General features: G+C 38.8%; 1 protein-coding gene across 3 annotated transcripts in view; it reads left to right on the forward strand.

Moving 5' to 3' along the window:
• Window positions 1–3,306: 3,306 nt before the first annotated feature.
• The window catches only part of LOC135474968 (uncharacterized), a 70,765-nt gene continuing 53,208 nt past the window's right edge, over window positions 3,307–20,863 (forward strand). Inside the window, exons 1-3 of one of the 3 annotated variants that reach the window (XM_064754674.1) lie at window positions 3,307–3,612; window positions 4,840–4,918; window positions 17,641–17,733. The gene's annotated coding sequence lies outside the window, so the exon portion shown is untranslated. The remainder of the gene's footprint in view (window positions 3,613–4,839; window positions 4,919–17,640; window positions 17,734–20,863) is intronic. The other 2 variants (XM_064754673.1, XM_064754676.1) reach the window with 2 other exon arrangements.

The following is a 20,863-nucleotide window of genomic DNA, read 5'->3' on the forward strand; positions in this document are numbered from 1 at the left end:
CGTCACATCAGTGAAATGTTCTTGAGTATATAGTGTGAAACACCACTCAAATAAATAAATAAATAAATAATTTACACGACATGATTCATTACTGCCAATAATAGTGACAACAATTTTCCTTGCTGCCAGAACAGGTGTGGGCATTTCTTTCAGATTAGACTACTAGTGTGTTAAGTTGCCGTAAAGAAATTATATAATTACCTTTGAAATTATGACCATGCATGTGCAGTGTATATATTGATGTGTTGGCGCATATGGAGACCCGAAATAAAATACATCAAACTGAAATTTCCATATTAAAATTACAATCAATTTTTTTTTAATTCAGATCAACTTTTATAGACATATATACTATTTGTACTCAAATATTCAAGAATATTTCACTTATACGACGGCGGCCAGCATTTTGGTGGGAGGAAACCGGGAAGAACCCGGGGGAAGCCCACGACCATCCGCAGGTTCCTGGCAGACCTTCCCCAGGTTCCTGGCAGACCTTCCCACGTAGGGCCGGAGGGGAAGCCAGCATGAGCTGGACTTGAACTCACAGCGACCGCATTGGTGAGAGGCTTCTAGGTCATCACGCTGCGCTAGCGCGCTAACCAACTGAGCCACGGAGGCCCCTCATAGACACATATACAGTAGACTGCATATTCGACTACATATGCATGCATGGATATCTCTTTTGATTTTTGGGGCAAAATGGCTGAACGGCGTGCATAATTCGCAATTTGGCGGGGTGTGCACAAAGTAAAATGCTGAAGTTGCAGACAAGAGCATGTATACTCATGCAGGCAATAAAATGTTCGTCTAATTTCATACATTCCTATTATATCTCAGCAATGTTTTTCTATATACATTTTCGATGCAGTAGTTTGCATATTAACACATTTTTTTTAAAATCCCTCCTGTATATATCCTACATGTTTATGTATGTCAAGTCTGCAATTTATTTCTTCTCATTTAATTTCATGTCATCTTCAGTTACAATATTCCTTCTTGCACCATGCGTGTATTTCTCGTTTTAGAAGCCACTCTATGTCCCGATGTCCTCAACAATGGTAAGAGTATTCCGCTTAGCAAGCTGGCGAGTTTGAGGCCCATCCGGGGTTGACGTGTATATCGTCCCTGTATAAACCATGACACAGAATCCCCTTTAACAGCCTCAGTGATGTCGCGTCCCTTGTGTGGCTTTCTGTTGGGTCTCTCACCGTTTGGTGAATCGTTCGGCAAAGTGAGGGGTTATCTAATTGGTGCCGCTAACCAGTCGATCACACCGGACTTCTCGCGGCTGTTTAGGAATTCCTTGCCACAACATCGGACATTTGACACCGCCCCAGTCTGGCTCGCTGGACCGCAGGTCAGCCGGGTGGCAAGCCGCGACGTCGGGAAGGCCTGGTCGGGACCATAACGGCCAGAAGTGACCACACAGAACTACTGACCAGTCCTCAGATGTAAATAAAAACACACGCCGTCCACCAGCAAGCTACTGAAACTGACACGCTAAACATACGTCATACACAAATATACACGATGAGCTTTGAACAGTCACACGTGTAGATATACCATGCAAGTGAACCATATACACATTGTTTAAATTTCCGTTCATGCATGGTATTTTGTCTTCACGTGCTGTTTGAATTTGTCTGAATTGGATATTTCTTAGATCTCATTTCTTAGTGAAGTACACAGCTTTGAAGAGAATGCTTACACCATTTTCCTGTATATTACATGAGCGGCATACATAGCAGGTACCTCATGTAACTTCGTACATGTGAATGACATCAAAATCTGAACTCCATTCCAACACAGATGTTGTCCGTGAATATGCATATTGTTTTGTGTTGTGTGATGAGTATAGTTTGTTAATTAATTCGGTCACAAAATCAATTCAAACAGTTTTGCTTACTCTATATAGTATCACGCGGAAATGTACAATCCATCAACACCTCAGTTATGGAATAACTTCCACAAAAAGGGTATATTACTGTATGTGCGTATATCGGAGGACATACCTTTATGCCCTGCTAAAAAATTATTGAAAAGACAAAAAACAATACAGGATTCACAACAAAGAAATCATTCTTTGTTACGTCAGTATATATATATATATATATATATATATATATATATATATATACAGTTCCTATTTTTGGCACCATCATTTTTTTAACTTTGGTTGTATACAATTTCTGATACATTGTTTAAAATATATTATTAAAGTTATACGTTTCATTCTAAAAATGGGGTTGAATGGATGTCTTCATCGTATTAAATGTAACATTGTTGACCACTGCTGCGCTGACAGTCAAATCAGTCAAATACAGGTTACGCAATCAGCATTTGGTTGTCTCAATATCATCGAAAAATGAACAAGACATTACACGTTTTCAAGCAAGTTCATTTAAGTCAGAACAGCCTTCGTGTGAAGATGGTGACGGAGATGTTTCCTTGGAATGGACACGAGAATGGTTAGCCTTTAATTCTACCTCAAGAAAATGTAGTGGAAGCATGCCCCTAGTATTAAACCCGTTAGCAGGCCAGCGGCATAACATGCGCCTATAGCTGTTGATATCCCTCTTATTACGTTCGTAAAATTGAACCCATGGCGATGAGGTGCAAAGCGGCAAGCACGCGAATACGACCTGATCGATGTATATATCGTCCCAGTCTATAGCTACGGTATTTCCATTCCAGCGACACATGGTGGGTGGATAGAGCTTTCCTCTAGCAGACAATCAAATCTAGACGATATGCTCAGCTCTGAAATGCCGAGACAACCTTTCGCCCCGACTTAGTGCTCGACACCTTCTGTTTTTTGGACAGTAAAACGTCTTAGACCGAGTTAGAGAAATCGGTCACGTAACAGACGAAAAACAAATGAACGTCTTCCTTGCTGAGCGAGGAGAGAGCAGGGTGTCTAGCCGCGGACAGCTCGCCTGAGCCAGCGTCAATCCGCCGGGCCAGACACCAGCGGTTCTTCAACTACCCTTCCTACTCGACCCAGCATCGCCTAGGCAAGATAAAAACCCTATCCATGCCGACCCCAGCTCCTAAACAGGCTACCCCAACAACAACTACCGACACCAACCCCCGATACAAGGGGATAAAAAAAAAAAACAAAAAAAAAAAAAAAACAATAAAAAAAATCTTTACCGACACCTCTATGTGGCACCGGAAAATTATCAGCTGATTAATATAATTAATCCCTAAGCTACGAGATCAAGAATTAAATGGAAAGAACTTGCCTCAAAAATCCTCTCCAAAAAACTTGAGTCTCATTGGAGTTTTGGGCGAACACGCCGTCGTAGTGGAAGACGCTGCGGCAGCCGTACGTGTGACCGCCACCCGGGTCAGTCCGAGTCGAGATCCGCGTCTGTAGGACTTCAGCTCATCGCCAGCCACTGCCAGCGCCAAGCCTCGGCTAAAAATAACAGAAAATGAAAAGTGGATATTTTTATTGTACTAATTAATTATTCAAAAATTAATTGGAATGAGGTGCGCATGCTTCAATTAAGCACTTGGCGGGAATGGAATTGTGGGATTTATTATGGTGGAGCACATCGCCCGGTAGCTGACATAACTCCGAACGGAACAGACTAGAGATTTCAGCCGGTAAGTCCTATACTTCATACGTTTTGTCTTTCCCCAAGTATTCGCTTGTTTCTTAGAACATTTCCTCCCAGGTATTTGCCAGCCACAGGGGCTGGCTTGGATAAAGAAATGATATTGCTGCGGCGTGCGGACGTCTTCGGGCTCCTCGTGCACGCTGGACTGTCATTTGAGGCGAGGTCAAATGCGGAAGTTGATGTTAACATCGTGTTTTCGACTCTGTTGTCAGATTAGTAGTCAGGAAATCAACGCAGGCACTAATTTATGTTTCATTTGTGCTTGTAGGAGTGGAATATAGTGTGAAATATTGTGTAGTTTTGATAAAATAGGTCTACATCCGGCAGACTGGGCAGGGCTGCAGATGGGAACTGGGTCAGACGAGGCAGCCGACTGACAGGGTTGTCTACCCTGACGGGTACCATTCTCAGAACCTGTAGGAGTGTTTGTGTTCACGTGCATTGGGAGCTTAGCTGCTGACAGAAGCGCCCTATGCAATAAAAAAAATAAAGAAATGAATAAAAAAATAAATAAATAAATGAAATGTAAAGGTTCTTGACACACCCACACCTGCTGTTACTCACAACCCAGTTCTCAATTGTATAGGAAATTCAAAGATATACAAATGATATTTTCTTCAGTGTTTTTTGTCAATATTTTGCTTTATTGAATTCTTCAGGCAGTAAGATACATGCAGGTCTTAATTTTTTCTTTATAAAACAACTTGCTGAGGTAGCATATTATTTTTTTTTTGTTTGATGTTTTCACTTTATACAGAGTATATTTATATACATACAAAAGACAAAAACCCCCAAATTAAAAAAAAAATATTTTATAGTTTCAGATTATTACTTTGTCTTGCAATACAATTCAAATGTTAACACTATAGAAATAATTTCATTTTGGTTACATCTCCAATCTAGTTTATATTTCATGTGATTGATTGTTTTATTTTTTTTAAGCAGAAGTCTACCTTGGAAAAAGTAGCCATCTACCTGACAGAGAATTAAATGAAGGAAAAAAAGGGGCTTTGGCCAAACTAGCAGGGTACTTGGTCAGTTTTCTACAAAAGTAGCCAGCTGTAGGTAGATGATAGCCCACCTTCTAATAAATTCCCTGAGTATACAAGTATTATATGATTCAACAAGAGCTCTAAATTATTTAGTTCATGAAAATATGTGTATATTTCACAGGCTTAATTGACTTCATTTGTTTATTGATGTACTATTTCAGATTGCTTCGAAGACCACATTGGATTCCAACAGGTGCTGATATATCCAAGGCGTGTCAAACAGAAACTATTGACCCATTGGTAAGATTGTAGTGTAGTCTATCTATTTATATTCAAATTATTTAAGTAGTCTTTCACTTGTATTTCATTCAAGTATGCATGAGATTCAAGTATAACAGACATCTGAAACCATATCATTGATGTATGCTGACTATAGGTCCGTGCAAGGACATCAGTGGTGAAGCTAAGCCTAAGCAAGCCTACATTTAAGGAGTATTGTCCTTATGACTTTATAAATTCAGGGTTTGAAATTACCATTAAAAATATGTCCTGTGCAACAAATATTAGGTAGAAATTGGACATGACATGAACGTGTCTGACCTGTTCAAATTCAGATTTACAAATCAAGCCACCAGAAGATTGATAGATTTTTCAGATGCGCAAGTGCAAAGATTATTACACTTGTTAATTAAAAAAAAAAAAAAAAATCATTACAAATATAAATTAATATTTGGTGGTGGTGTTTCTGTAGTCAGCAAGTGGTTTTTCTCTAGCCTGTCATTGGTGTGCCTCCAGCCTGTCAGGGGTTTTTTGTCCTGGACATGCTTGTGGTTTGTCCTAGCCTTTCATTTGTTTTCCTGAACCTTGAGTCTTGGATACTTCTAGCCTGTCAGTGATTTGCTTGGAGCATGGTGGTGGGGTAATTGTGACCTGCTCATAGTGGGTCTGAAATATGCTGGTGGTGTGCCTCAAGCCTGTCAGTAGTTTGCTAGGGGCATGCTAGTGGTGTGTCTCTAGCCTGTCAGTAGTTTGCTTGATGCATGCTGGGTGGTGTGCCTGTAACATGTCAGTAGTGTGCCTTGGGCATGCTTGTTGTGTGCCTCCAGCCACGTAGTGGTTTGCCTGGGGCATGCAGATTGTGTGCTTCTAGCCACTCAGTGGTTTGCCTGGGGGTATGCTGATTATGTGCATCTAGGCAGTGAGTGGTTTGACTGGGCCATGCTGGTGATGTGCTTCTAGTCAGTCAGTGGTTTGCCTTGCCATGTTGGTGGTGTACGTCTAGCCTGCCAGTAGTGTGATGGTTTCCATAGGACCAGCATTTAAAATGGTTATGGACTGGTTGTGGTTCCAGTTAACAGGTCATCCTTACCAAATTTCCTGCAGAATAACTCTCTCAGCAGAAACCATCTGGAGGTGTGGTATTGAAATGCTTAAGGCCTGTCACATTTCTAAAGTAGCTATGCAAATATTTATTTTATTAATTTGATTAGTGTTTAATGCTGTACTCAAGAATATTTCATTTATGTTACGGCGACCAGCATTATGGTGGGAGGAAACGTGCAGGGCCTGGGGGAAACCCACGGACATCCGTTGCTGGCAGACCTTCTCGCTTTCATCCAGAGAGGAAGCCAGCATGAGCTGAACTTGAACTCACAGCGATTGCATTGGTGGAAGGCTCCTGGGTCATTGCGCTGCGCTGACGTGCGAACCCCCTCGGTCACAGACGCCCCCAGCTATGAAAATACCACCACAAAGTGGTTACATGCAGGTTCTACTGGCTTCCCCACAGACTAGTACTTCTGGTCAGCCTTGCTACATAGCAAGATAAAATGGTTCCCTTGTTCATTTTCCTCCACCATTAAACTCTTACATAAACATGTAAAAAGTATGCGGTGTGTGACTTTTAACTATTGTGTGTATGTATGTATGCTTCGTGAATATTGTGTACAAAAGTAATTATATTCATAAACAGAAGAGCATGGGATGGTATTGTGGCTAGAGGCATTTGCCTTACAATCACCAGAAATCTTGATGTGTGTGTTCAAAAACTCCCCTTGGACAGGGAATTTGTAGCTTGCCCCGCCTTCACTTCTTGTGTGGCCTGGGTGACAGCAATTTATGCAGGGCTGCCGTTACATAAGTGAAAAATTCTTAAGCACAAGCAACAATCAAATGAAAACATCAAATAAATAAACATAAGCATTTACAGACCTGTGAAGGAACTGTGTTGACTTCTGTAGGTGTTCTCCTGATGTTTTTCTGAGTATCTGCTTATACCTGAAGTATCCAGACGACAGCTTTGTTAATATTACAGCTAGGACCAAGCCGAATTAACACAATGCCGCTGAGAATTAGATCAGCTATGGTCAACTTACGATGTGGCAGCCAGGAAGTGTTGGGCTAGCTCTTATTGCTAGTTTTGTTATTGTGGTGTTTTCTGTGCGCTTTACTGGTAATAACCCTCCTAGCCTTATTGAAAACAAGGGCCTGAATGCATTTCCTACTTGCCAATTATCATAAGTAAATGCAGGTGTGTCTATAATAATATAATACCTTCAATTAGCCTGAAATGGATGTGATGGGTGCATGGCAAGACAATTGACCAAGCCTGTCATTTCGCTGTGTGCAGAATGGATGACTAGGTTCCTTTTACCTATGCTGAGTCTCTTTATTGAAACAGCGTCATTGGAAACTTGATATGAACCTTCTGAGTGTCGCAGGTAATGTAACCAGATTATGGAAATGAGAGTGGCGGAATTGTGCCATTGTTAAGGTGAGGATTAGCAGGCACAGGTGAGCAGACAAACTCACCTGTTTTCACCTCAACCTCATTATAAACCTTTGGTGCAGCCTCGAGTACGTTGTGAAAATCAACAGATCAGATTTATATAGCCCTACCAAACTTGTCTCTCCCCCCACCTACACCCCAGGATGACCTGTCAGTATTACATGAGTACAGTCCACGAATGATTTACAGTCTTAAATGCTTCAAAATTACAACTGAGTGCTGCATTCAAAAGTACTGATGATTACAACCCAATGCCTTGACAACAGATAGCTGTGTGATACTACTTCTTGTTTTGCACCTGGATTTCTGGATTCTGTGAAGGTGCACATGACTGTTATTACCTGAGGTGTTAATGTGCCACTTTTTGAATATATAAATATTTTTGATGTTATCCTTTTCAAAGCGAAAAAAAGACTCACTCTTATGTGTAGCTAGTTGAATTATCTTACAAACATTACTAAGTGGAACATACGGAATTATCAGCAGATATGAGCATTAATTATGGGTTAAAATGAAATGTATTGATCAACAACATGTATCTACATGGTTTACAAAGCCACATATATATGTGTTAAGTTAAAATTGCTTGAAAAAATATGCTTGTTTATCTATTTGGAACTTTTTCAGTAGGACTTATTGAATTGGCTTATCATTTTTTATTGATCAGGTGTTTTTTTATTACTTTTTATTTTTTATTTTGCTGGAATGGCAAAATGTTTGAACTGTTTAAATGTTTTGAAATTGAACAGCTTGCATGTTAGAATTTCTTTAGTTAACACTTGCACACTGCTAGACTGGCGTCATTTGATAATGGCTGATGGTGAGCAGTTGTTAAGTAGCCATGACAAAATGTTTGAACTGTTTAAAGGAGGAGAAAACATTAAAATGACACCAAGCACAGTTCAGATGAAAGAGTGTGAAAAGTTATTCCTAAATGTGGTCTTCAATATTTTTTCCGATTTTTCCTTAAAGAGAAAAAGGCACGTGAAAATAAAAATAATTTTTATATGGTGGGTATTTGGGACCACCTTTTGGCATTTTCAGTCTTTGTTTAATAATGTCATAAATGAGGATGTAACACAGGGTTAATAAGTATCATAAATGAGGATGTAACACTGGTTTATTAAATATTTTTGCACTAGAATTTGTTCTTTTCAGCTAGCAAATTTATTAAACCTCATTTTGGATCATTTTTATATTTTTAATATGTTCATTTATATTATCATAACTTAAGTTAAATGCATATGCTTCGATATAAACAACAAATTTACATTCAAATAAATTTATTAGACAAGCATCATATCCTTATTTAGAACATTATTATGCAACAATGATAAATACCAAAAGTTGGTCCTAAATACCTACCATACAAAAAATATTTTCAAATACCCTTCTCTCTTGAAAAAAAATCCCCAAAAATATTAAAGATCATATTTGCAAATAAGTTTTGATGCTCTTTCATCTGACTTTGGCATCATTTTTATGTTTTTTCCTCTTCAAAGGAAATAGAATCTCAAACAACATCAAAGGAAATGGAACAACAACAACAAAATGCATTGTCATCTGACACACCACTGAAAACAGTGAATTAATACGCCTTCTCTGAATAAAATTAAATGTATTCAAATATCTGAATTCCAGAATGAACATTTTAGATCATATTTATGTGGTTGGGCATTGATGATGTTACTGGAACTCTTCACTGTTATGTTTGGTCATTATGTGGTGAAGTGTATTATGGAATGTACACTAATCCATGTAAAGAGCTATTATAACTATGAATGCATTGTTTAGAGTAAAAACGCTTACATCATAATTTGTGTACACCAGTATCAAGATAGTGCAGTAGTCCCAATAAACAATTTAAACATTTAAATTGAATTTAATTCTGTTGAAAGAAAAGTTTGATTCAGTACAGTTTTTTTGGTGACCTTTCACATGACAATCTTGTTTTTTTCCCTTTAACCTGTCAATAGTAGCTGTTGATGAATGTCAATGTGGAACTTCAAGTTTATGCATGTAATCCAAACATGCATCTAAAACCTTGATTGTTTATATATTTTTTTTTCTTCCTAATTTGTTGTCATTTTAGGCTTGTGTTTTGGTGGCTGGTGGTGGGGGTGAGGATTAGCAATTTCTGCGGAATAAATTATATGTAAAGGTAGCAGTAATAACCTGAATATATTACAATCAGACTAGACTTACCTGTTGCAGGTATGTAGGTGTTGATAGCTTTATATAAGTGCCGCTTAATGCCTTGTTTTCACTTGGCTAGACTTTATTGAGCTGCAGATACAATGTATGCAGGCTGCTGTTCAGTGCCTCTTGCCTCGTCTGCAGACTTAATCATCATGTATGTATGCATGCAGGTAATAAAGAGGATCAGCACCATTGCTTGGAACGATAGTTGAGCCATGTCTTAAGCAGGTAACAGATGAGGCCAGCTAAATTGGCCTGACGTCATATGACAAAGGTCTTGGTGGAGTGCAGTGAACAGGCCAGGTGTCGCCAACCATTGATTGGCTCAGGAATAAGCCTAATCTCAAATGAGTGATTAAGTCGTAGGTACATTACTGAAAGATCACTGAAGCAAATGTAAATATTAGAATATCTGAAAACAAAGGCTCCATATGTTACTAGTGACCCTCCCCCACTCCCCTCCCCCCTTCATCCCCTTCTCTTTATTCCAAAAGGCAATAATTGTGGTTTGGCGAGCAGTGTTCTGGGCTGATAATTGTGTCAATTTTTACCTGGCATTGTCTACACAACATATGTCACCAGGCTGCATTATCTAGGTATTCCGCCTCTGATCAGTTGTAATTTACATATCTAGATTTTTCATTTGATCTGTGCTAGTGCTCGTTTTAATTACCTTTTTCATATTACGCAGAACAGCCTTTCGGCGGAATTATGTTACCATTATATACATCCGAAGCGGGGTTTGGTTCCTGCGTTTTCGCATCATTACTTCCTTTGATCAGAGCATGTAAGAAAAATCAGCTGTCTACCTTCAAAGGAATTATAATAATTTTGTGCTGTGTTTGTATTGATTAGTAACTGATATGTTAACGACATGTATATCCCGTAGGTAAGACATTATCATTAGATCAGTCAGCATGTTATACAGCCTGGGTTGTGAGGAAAGCTGATCGCTTACAATCCCAGGTGTAGTTCCCTTGTTAATGTTTGTACAGTGTACACAATGGTGCTGATGCAGATCCATCAGTAGTGTACAGAGAACAAACATTAGTTTTAATTCTACCTGGTATTATGGTGCCAACGTTGTCTTATTGAAACATAGTTTTCATTCAGCATCAGTTATGTGTGTAAGTCAACTGGCACTGTGTTTTGCAGTTGTCAGTGTGTGATTTTTATGAATTCCAAGTGGTACAAATTCTCATGAGGTTTTTCAATACTTGCATGTGATTGTAATTTCTTAATTCCTTGTAAATCAAAATAGCACTTACATGTATTTAATACTGTTGATAATTGTAAGAATATACGTGGGTCCAGTTTTCACCGCTCCCCCCCCCCCCAAAAAAAAACAGTTGTTAATACATTCAGTCATAGAGTGATAGGTGACTAACACTGATAAAGGTTTTTTTTTTTTTTAAGGACAACAGAGGATGGTTGATAAATATCAGAAGCGTTGGTCATTTTCACTGAGAAGAGTTGCTAAATAGCCAAGTGATAGCTAAACAGAGTGATTTCACTATTTGGTGAGCACCATAGTGATTGCTGAATATTACACAGTGATTGCTAAGTACCAGAGTGATCATGTACACCACAAAGGGTTGCTAAATGGCAGAGAGACTAACATTGAGAAGAGATTCTAAATGGCAGTCATTATGGTTGTTGAACACTAATGGGAGTGGTAGCTCAATAACATTCAAAGCAGTTGTTAATAACACTCAGATTTTGTTCTGAATACTGCATACAGTATACTTCTATGTAACCCAGTATATATATATATATATATATATATATATATATATATATACATACACACTGATAAGGTGTGCTTAATCTCAGGTGAAAGATTGTCATGAGTGGGGGACGGGAACCTACGGTTGATGACCCACAAGTACAACTCTAGTTCAGTAGTAATTGAGAATTTAATGCAACATTTGACCTAATTTTAGTGACAGTTACAAAAGCCCTGATAGAAATTGTACACAGAAATTCAAACAAGGGAGATGGTTGTAATCCAGGGTGTAGATGTGTGGACATGTCCTGCTTGTATTGACGACCACTATTTTGATCTTGATGAGAAGGTGTCAGTGTCAGGTACGCCAGACTAAACTTCACAACCATTCAAACCTAATCAACTTGACGACAGCAGAAGATTTATTCAGTTTAGCATTAACGGGAATAATCCTGACCGTAACCTTAACTAAACAGAATATATACGGCAAACACAGAAATGAAGCCTTCACCTGATCACCCAGATCAACTTCTTGTCGGATAATAAAACAGAAAAAAAAATCGTGTGATTCATCAGAAATTGATACAGCCTTAGCATTAAAATGATACTCCTGGATGTCAGCAAAGAACTTCTCCATATAATATTTCTGTTTGCAATATCTTCCTTCCTGTATTAAAACATGGCTGTTAAGTTTTAGCATATACACGTGTAAAGCTTTATTCTAGTGTGTATGATGTTATACAAGTTGACATAATACCTTGAACCCATTTTCCCAGGTGTAAATGAGAAACATAAGGCGCTCTAAAATCCACTCTATAATGTCAGTCTTATTGATAAAACAGGAAATTTCTTATCAAAATCTCAAATAGTTCTGAGATTTCTTGAATCCAAATTGTCTTACAACATAAACTGATTATAAACCTTGCCCTTACATCAGAAAAACCAAGGTTCAAGTGCTGTGTTTTTTTTTCCTCCTGCAAATTGGGTCATTTTGGGACTCTCCTACCTGTTGGTGAAAACGCACCTGAGCGTACCTGGGCAGGCCAAGGGGAGCTAATTCTGTGTTGGGTCTGGCTGGCTACACCTGTTAAGAGACAGGGCCCAGTTTCACAAAGATGTCGTACATGTACAATTAATTGCACATATAGGTCATTGGTACAGTTATAGTGACATGTAATATATCGTACAACAAATGTACGATAAAAAATGTTGTACACCGCTTTGTGAAACTGGGCACAGGATGTCATAAGGGTAATATTACATGTTGTAAGTCCTGCAGTTCACATGAAGCAGTGGAATTCGACTCCTGATTATGTGTTACAGTTTTAACACTGTAAGAAGTTGATCAGGATTTATTGTTATAATATTCTTTGCTTTTTGTTTTTTTGTTTTTTTTTTAGTCTTTTGTTCCATGATTGCCCATGGAAAATATAAAGACAGATTTAACTCATTTACATGTTATTAATACACCTTTGCATTTGATAGTGCATAGGTGTGGATGCTTGCATTTGTTATTGCGAAACATTTTTGTATTGAATATTTTTTTTCGATACTTTTTTAGTAGTTGTTTCATGTTATTACTTTCAAAAGGAAGGAAAAGGTATGAAGGCTCCATGAATTATTATGATAAAAAGAACAAATGTTTATGTAACCATGTTTGCTTTATACTGGGGAAGATGGTGGGGAGGAGTGGGGTGAGGTCTTGGTTGTCCATGGACGGGGAACTGTGAGTGGCAGGCTTGGTGACATTGATGTCAAAATCTTCGGAGTTTTGTTTTAGGACATGTCACTATTTTATAGATTTGCAATTCTGTGTTAAAAGCATGGAGCCTCCAGTGGGTCTTTTTAGGGAAAAAAAGCCTTTGGCATTTTGAAGGGAGGATGACTTCAGTACAAGGAAATTGCATCCAATTTTCACCAGTCTTAATTAATAAATTTGTGCCCGAGACATCCGTATGCAAATGCCGTCCATTATCAGGCTAGTCCATGTGATGGCAGGGCAGCATGGTTTGTGCAAGAGTGTGTGTGTGCAGAATTCAGGGTGTACATTTCGGGGACCAGTGCCTTTATTTCATCAGGGTCTAGATTGATTCTGGCCTGTAGTTCTGCCTCAGTGAGTCTTTAATTGCGCATCCAAGACTCCAGGGTTATGAGATTGTGTAGAGCCAGGTCAGGGAATTTTACACAGAAACAGAATTAAAGCTCATTGGGTGGTTTCCAGTACAAAACAAATAGCCAGAGTGGACATCTACCCTCAGGTACTTTGTATCCTTCACACAGAACATGGATAGAGCTTGTTGCACGGTTTCCAGCAGCAAAATCATCCCCCAACCTTACCCACCAAAGACCACAGCAGATTTAGTATGTAGACAGGTGTGGGTGTAGGCAAAAATATTTGTGTTGTCCGAAATGCGGGTCTTGCAATACATGGTTTTTCTAAACAGATGTGCAACTGGGTTCTTCACATGGGTACGGCTGCACATACATGTAGGCTCAGACGATGTGCAATCATGTTTAACTCAAGTATGCACCAGTGTTATCTCCACTGAAGTATGTCTGCTTGTATAAATGACATTACAACTTTATAAGTATGTCTTACAGGTTTAATTTGTGAACGGAAAATATATTTTTTCTTTCTTGTGGGGGGTGGGGAGTGTGGGATTGGTGAGAGGGACGAGTATAGGGGGTGAAGAGGGTATTAATTTTTCTTTTTCTTTTTCATAAAATTATAACTTAATTAATACTTTAAGGAGCTAAGTCAGTGCACAAATCAAAATTAACAGGAATGCTATTTTCTTGCCTTAAGCATGCATTTATGTATATTGTTTAACATATTGATACATTATTGTAATTACCCTGGGGTTTGCAGCATTAAACTTATACCTGCCCAGAATTTAGTATGTGGTATGTTGTCGTTATTCTTCAGAAATAACAAAACCCATGTGTTCAGCAGAGAAGCTTGATACGTGAGATTTTGTTTAAAGTATCTAAAGTAATTTACATCAGAGAACAAATACAGATACACTCATTTTATTACAGCGACAGTATTCGTTGTCAGCTAACCAAAAGTTAAATGAATAAGTCACTTACATATTTCAGAAGCCCATCATTTTTTTAACAGAAATGTTGCAGGATTTCGCATTGCTTGGGAGCTGGGTGCTAATTTTTACTCAACAGCCTCTGTTTTAACCTAGTGGCAGCATGCTTGCTACAGTAAATATCTGTTTCATTGAAATTCTGCATTGGAAATTGTGTCCCCATTCGCAGTAACTTATAGAGAAAACAGTGGAGAAACTGAGAACGCAAAGTAAAAGTGTTACTTTGAAAGATTGCTGTTTTATTGGCTGTGAAAAGCAGAAATTTCAACAGTAAATCTTCAACCTTATCCCAGCCTCACTGCACGTTGATATATAGTTTCCTCCAAGCTATATCTTGGAATATTTGGATTGCTGGCATAAAGAAAGTGAGGTGCAATTCTTATTCTAGGCTTGCTGCACCTTGATATATAGTTTCCTCCAAGCTCTATCCTGGGATATTTGGATTGCTGGCAGAGAGAAACCCAGATGCAAATTTTATCCTAGCCTTGCTGAAGCTTCATATATATTTCTAACAAGCTCTGTTCTGGGCCCCCGTGCATGTAGGTAGCAGAGAGAAACCCAGATGCAAACCTTATCCAGCCTTACTGCACCTTCATATATAGTGTCTTCCAAGCTCAATCCTGGGACCAGTATGTGTAACTGGCAGTAGGAAACTGTGATGCAAACCTTATCCTAGATTTACTGCACCTTCATATGGTTTCCTTCAAGCTCTATCCTGGGCTGCGTGCAAGTAGCTGGCGAAGAGAAACTCAGATGCAAACCTTATCCTAGATTTACTGCACCTTAATATATAGTTTTCTCCAAGCTCTATCCTGGGCTGCGTGCATGTAGCTGGCGAAGAGAAACCCAGATGCAAACCCTGTCCTAGCCTTACTGCACCTTCATATATAGTTTCTTCCAAGCTCAATCCTGGGACCAGTATGTGTAACTGGCAGTAGGAAACTGTGATGCAAATCTTATCCTAGATTTACTGCACCTTCATATGATTTCCTTCAAGCTCTATCCTGGGCTGCGTGCAAGTAGCTGGCGAAAAGAAGCCCAGATGCAAACCTTATCCTAGCCTTACTGCACATTGATGTATAGTTTCCTTCAAGCTCTATCTTGGGCCCCGTGCATGTAGCTGGCGAAGAGAAACCCAGATGCAAACCCTGTCCTAGCCTTACTGCACCTTCATATATCGTTTCTTCCAAGCTCTATCCCGGGATCCGTGCATGTAGCCGGCGAAGAGAAACTCAGATGCAAACCTTATCCTAGATTTACTGCACCTTGATATATAGTTTTCTCCAAGCTCTATCCTGGGCTGCGTGCATGTAGCTGGCGAAGAGAAACCCAGATGCAAACCCTGTCCTAGCCTTACTGCACCTTCATATATCGTTTCTTCCAAGCTCTATCCCGGGATCCGTGCATGTAGCCGGCGAAGAGAAACTCAGATGCAAACCTTATCCTAGATTTACCGCACCTTGATATATAGTTTTCTCCAAGCTCTATCCTGGGCTGCGTGCATGTAGCTGGCGAAGAGAAACCCAGATGCAAACCCTGTCCTAGCCTTACTGCACCTTCATATATCGTTTCTTCCAAGCTCAATCCCGGGATCCGTGCATGTAGCTGGCGAAGAGAAACTCAGATGCAAACCTTATCCTAGATTTACTGCACCTTGATATATAGTTTTCTCCAAGCTCTATCCGGGATCCAGGGAAACTCGGATGCAAACCTTATTTTAGATTTACTGCACCTTGATATAGTTTCCATCAAGCTCTATCCGGGATCCAAGGAAACTCAGATGCAAACCTTATTTTAGATTTACTGCACCTTGATATAGTTTCCGTCAAGCTCTGTCCTGGGACCCCTGCATGTAGCAGGCGGAGAGAAACTCAGATCCCAAGCTCTATGCTGGGATCTTTGGATTGCTGGCAGAGGTAAACTGATGTAAACCTTATCCTAGCTTTATTGCACCTTGATATTGTACTTTTCTAGATTCACCACATGGTTTCTTCCACCTATAAACTATTTTAACAAACAAAATAAATGAATCCACCATTTACAACATTTGGGTTGCTTTTAATGACTGACATGTAGATATATACACATTGTCTGATAATGAACATTGTTATTGTTTCCCTAGCACTGTTCCAAAGTACACCAGAATTACCTTGGTTTCAGTATGCCTGACAGGAACTCATTTTAGACTTCTACCCCCTGATGCACAATCATTCCATGGCGGCAGCGCATTTTTTTCTCTGATGATCAGTAATAATGTTGTTGATCAGTAGTTAGTAGAGTCAGCAATGAGGGCCATGTGAGAGGAGCAAGGGCCAGCTCATTGTGTATGATCTCTGTAAGATCTTCTATCAACGGTAACTCTGTTTATGATCGCAGGTTAATTCCGTGCGTCGTTTGGCGCCAAGCCAGCGTCATCTAGAACACATGAAATATGCGAGCCTTTCTTTTTATTTTTTTTTGTATAGGCATGGAAGTATTGTATGCATATGAATTGGAGAAAACCTCCTCATGAAAGATTTCCTAATGACATGCAGTAGCTTTATGTACTTCAGTCTAATTATAGGGGGTGGGGAAGAGAGTAGTAAGGGATGAGCTTTCTGCTGGACTCTGTGGAATCCTGGAAAGGGAAACTGATGCGAACCTAATCCTAGCCCTACTGCACCTTGATTGCAGTTGTGTTGTAGCACACCTTTTGATCTCTTATGTGGCCAACTTAATTGCTTCCTCAGCTTTTTCAGGGGCACCTGGGCCTTTCGTTAGCGAGTTAGCCTCCCTTGGTTCCAGCTTCCACCTTCTCCGCTCTGTAATTAGATATGAGGGTTAAAGACGGGCAGACTTAATGAACCTGACTGTGTAATGAACATACTGGGGCTAAGAAAGAAAAAAAGACTTGAAAAATTACCTTCATTGAACTGACTTCAATGACAGATGTTCCAAATGAGAAATTTCTCTTTTCTTTGAACTGTGGCCTTATGTCAGTTATAACATGTGACTTTCTTTAATCACTATGTTTGTACTGATTTTGTTCTCCAATTTGTTCTCTTATTTTATTTTTAAATAAACAAACTAAATTATAGGTCATGTTGACCGGCATAACTGTTTAAACTGTTGTGTGGTAGCAGAAGAGGATTGCAATGTGTTTTGTTGGTCCTCTGCCTATACCAGAAGGTTTACATCATCTCTGTCAGTCTGTCACCAATCGGTTTTCCAGATATGACAGTGGCTAGCATTATGGTTTGAGAAGAAGGGGAAGAGCTTGAAGGAAACCAACAACCATCCACTGGTTACTGACGGACCTTCCCATGTACGGTTGGAGAGAGCAAACCAATTTTGAGCTTCATATCGTTTTGTTCAGTTTCAGTAAAATTCTGTCTGTTTTTGTCTTTTTAAGGTCTTTAGCATGGTTATTATTCTGATGGTTCAAACTGGTACAGGACATACATTGGCTTCACCTTACTTCCAGAATGCTTATTCACTTGTAACACATTTATCATGTTCATTACATTCTTCCTTTCAATAAGTTTGTTTCTAAATGGGTTCCTGTTTCTCTGAATCCAGACCATAGTTATTAAAAAAGCCACTGTTATTAAAGACAACATTGAAATATCATGTAATCTGTTGTGATCATTTCTTTTGTTTTCCACCTGATATTCCAGGTATTGTGATGCTTTTAAATCTGTATATATTAGGTCATATTGTTTATAATCTTCTCAAGAGTGTTTACTCCACCTATAAAGATGAGGGTCGTCATACAAATGAAAGTTCTTAAGCATGGTGTTAAACAGCAATCAAAAATTTTAAAAATCAACAATCTATTCTTTCTCTGATTTTGATAGTTAGACAAAGCTACTGACACAATGAAAACACACCCCCAAATTTTCAGTAGACTAGACTCTGGATCACTTTTCAACACCAAAAATGTGTTTCGACTTCTCACTAGATACTAGGTACTCTTGAAATTTGCGTGTTTTTTCCTTCATAATTTCTTCATTTAGGATCTTGAGAGAAATATTGAGCTACTATGTATCACTTTTAAAACAGTTGTTTGAGTCAACACCATGCTTTTGGAAAGCATATCAGTCATGTCAGTGAAAGTGGAAAGATTTTAGAGACACTGTATAAATTTTCACATTAAAGGAAAGATTTATCGGTACCAGCCCTGTCTGATGCCCTAAGGCTCATCGCTGTCCTGTACTGTGTACTTTAGACTAGCTTTTTGTAATGAGCAAATGACACAGGCAAACAGTTACACAGCAGTTACGCTGACCTTGTGTTATGAAGACTATAGGATTGTCTTTTACGTTAACATACTGTAAATCTTCAACCTTTTCGACCACTAAAGCACTTTTTTGGTGGAATTTATGCATACCATTATTATGAAAGTGACACTAAATGATTTGTTTGTGTCACTAAAGATTCAAGCTTCATAAAACTGCAAATTATTTCTCTTCCCCTGTAGATGTGTCAGAATGTTTCAAAATATTGGTTCCAGAGTTGGTGGAAAACGTTGAAGAATTAGGGTAGTCCTTCCTAAGACTAATGCCTGTTGATAGGCCAAAGATTTGTCTCGTTGCACTTGCATGTTCATGTACACATCTACATGTATGATGTATAATTGGCAGTACGCTTAGCAGCGCTGTCAAGACCATTGCTTTGGTAGAATCATTAAATGAGGCAAAGACAATATAACATTCCATGTTGTTGCCATTTTATTGACATCAAGTTACCTTCCCAGCTCATCATAATGACGTCATATTAAGGGTAGCACGTCACATTACAAACTGATATATAGTAACATTGTAGACATTGTACAGTCAGTTATTGTTGTAATAGTAACTCAAGACGTTACATGCTCTTCATGCTTCACCACCTCAAGGGATGTGCTACTTCCATTAGGTTCCTTTTAAGTTGTGGCTTCCGTTTTAGAGCTCTGTATAGGTTTTTCCCACTCATAAATCATCATATTCATGAACGCAAAGTAAAATTGAAGTTTGATGTGAAACACAAATCAAATCTATACAAAGATTGCGTCTGGCACCTTAAAATTTACGGTTTTGGATCTGGCGTTACTTACGTTACGTTATTTGCTTCTGAGCATAAGAGGTATTTACTGGTCACCCAGCTAACAGCTTATTGTGTACTGTTCACTTGGTAGGACATTTCTCTGCCTTTTCTTTTTGATGAGCCTCATGATAAACATGTCTTCATTAAGATGATGTGGGTTCAAACATCAGCTGTATAGATGTCATTTCATGTTTACATTCATTTGGGTTTTTTTGCATGCTAAACTTATATTACTCTTATATGTATGGGATTTTGAGGCTGTTCAAAATTTGAAAATTTTTGAAAACACAATCATTTTATTCATACCTGTGTCTTTTTGATGGACACCATTCGACCGTAGTTCTAACAAGGTGGGTAGAATTAAATGGATTTAATGCCCAGTTCCTTGTCAAGTATGAGACATACCTTCTGAGCAGGATTTTTAACACGTGACCTGATCAGTCAATGACATACTATCTACAGCGAGACTGACACTTTAGATAACTGAACCAGTGTGGTCCTCCGAAAGTTGTTTGATCAAGTTCCTTCTGCTACATGTAGCTTTCCAAAATTATAATTTGGCAAGTCTTGAAAGCTGTGTCAACAAGTTTTTTTGACTATCTCTCTTGAACCCAAAGAAAAGTAGACCAAAAAACTGTTTGAAGATGTACAGGATGTACAGTGTATGTCATGTCTATTGCAAATCTTGGATGATGGTTTGTACAAAAGTTGTAAGTCACTTTCATTTTTGTCTGATGTTTTGTTGCATAACACATCACACAGGAATGACATTTCTCCTCAAAGGATGCCTTACTCTAATACGCTCTCAAACACATGGCATCAGTCTGGCGACCTTGTCGTCCTGGAAGCAATACCAGCACAATCACATGAGGAATATGTTCATGTTACAGCGGGCGGATTGTATGGAAACTTTGCAAAGTCACGAAATGGTGTTCAACATCAGAAATTTTCTTGAACCTGGGTGTCCGTTCAGTTTCTCTTGGAACTAGAGTACCCGAAATGACCTAAAATTTGGTCCACAAAAGTGCACTTTTAGAGGCAAATTAATGTCACAAAGTATTATTTTTGTTGCTGAAACTTACAAGCCCCAGTAGAATATCATCCCATGCTCTAAGCAAACCCCAAAACACTTATCTACGATTGATAGAACTCTCAGTATCAGGAAAAAATGGGCAAGTTAGTCATGGCTGAAATTTATGGTCATTTAGGGTAGTTCTTTTATTGTTAAGCTTGGTTGGGGCTAGAATTCCCTTGGTTTTGTTGATACATCAGGTTGAGATTTGCATTAAAATTTGGGACATAAGTTTCTGATGTAATCTTTACAATACTGGGACCAAACTTTTTTTTCAACATTTTTATTTTATGACCTA

This window comes from Liolophura sinensis, chromosome 9 (assembly GCF_032854445.1).
Source record: "Liolophura sinensis isolate JHLJ2023 chromosome 9, CUHK_Ljap_v2, whole genome shotgun sequence".
Taxonomy (NCBI): domain Eukaryota; kingdom Metazoa; phylum Mollusca; class Polyplacophora; order Chitonida; family Chitonidae; genus Liolophura; species Liolophura sinensis.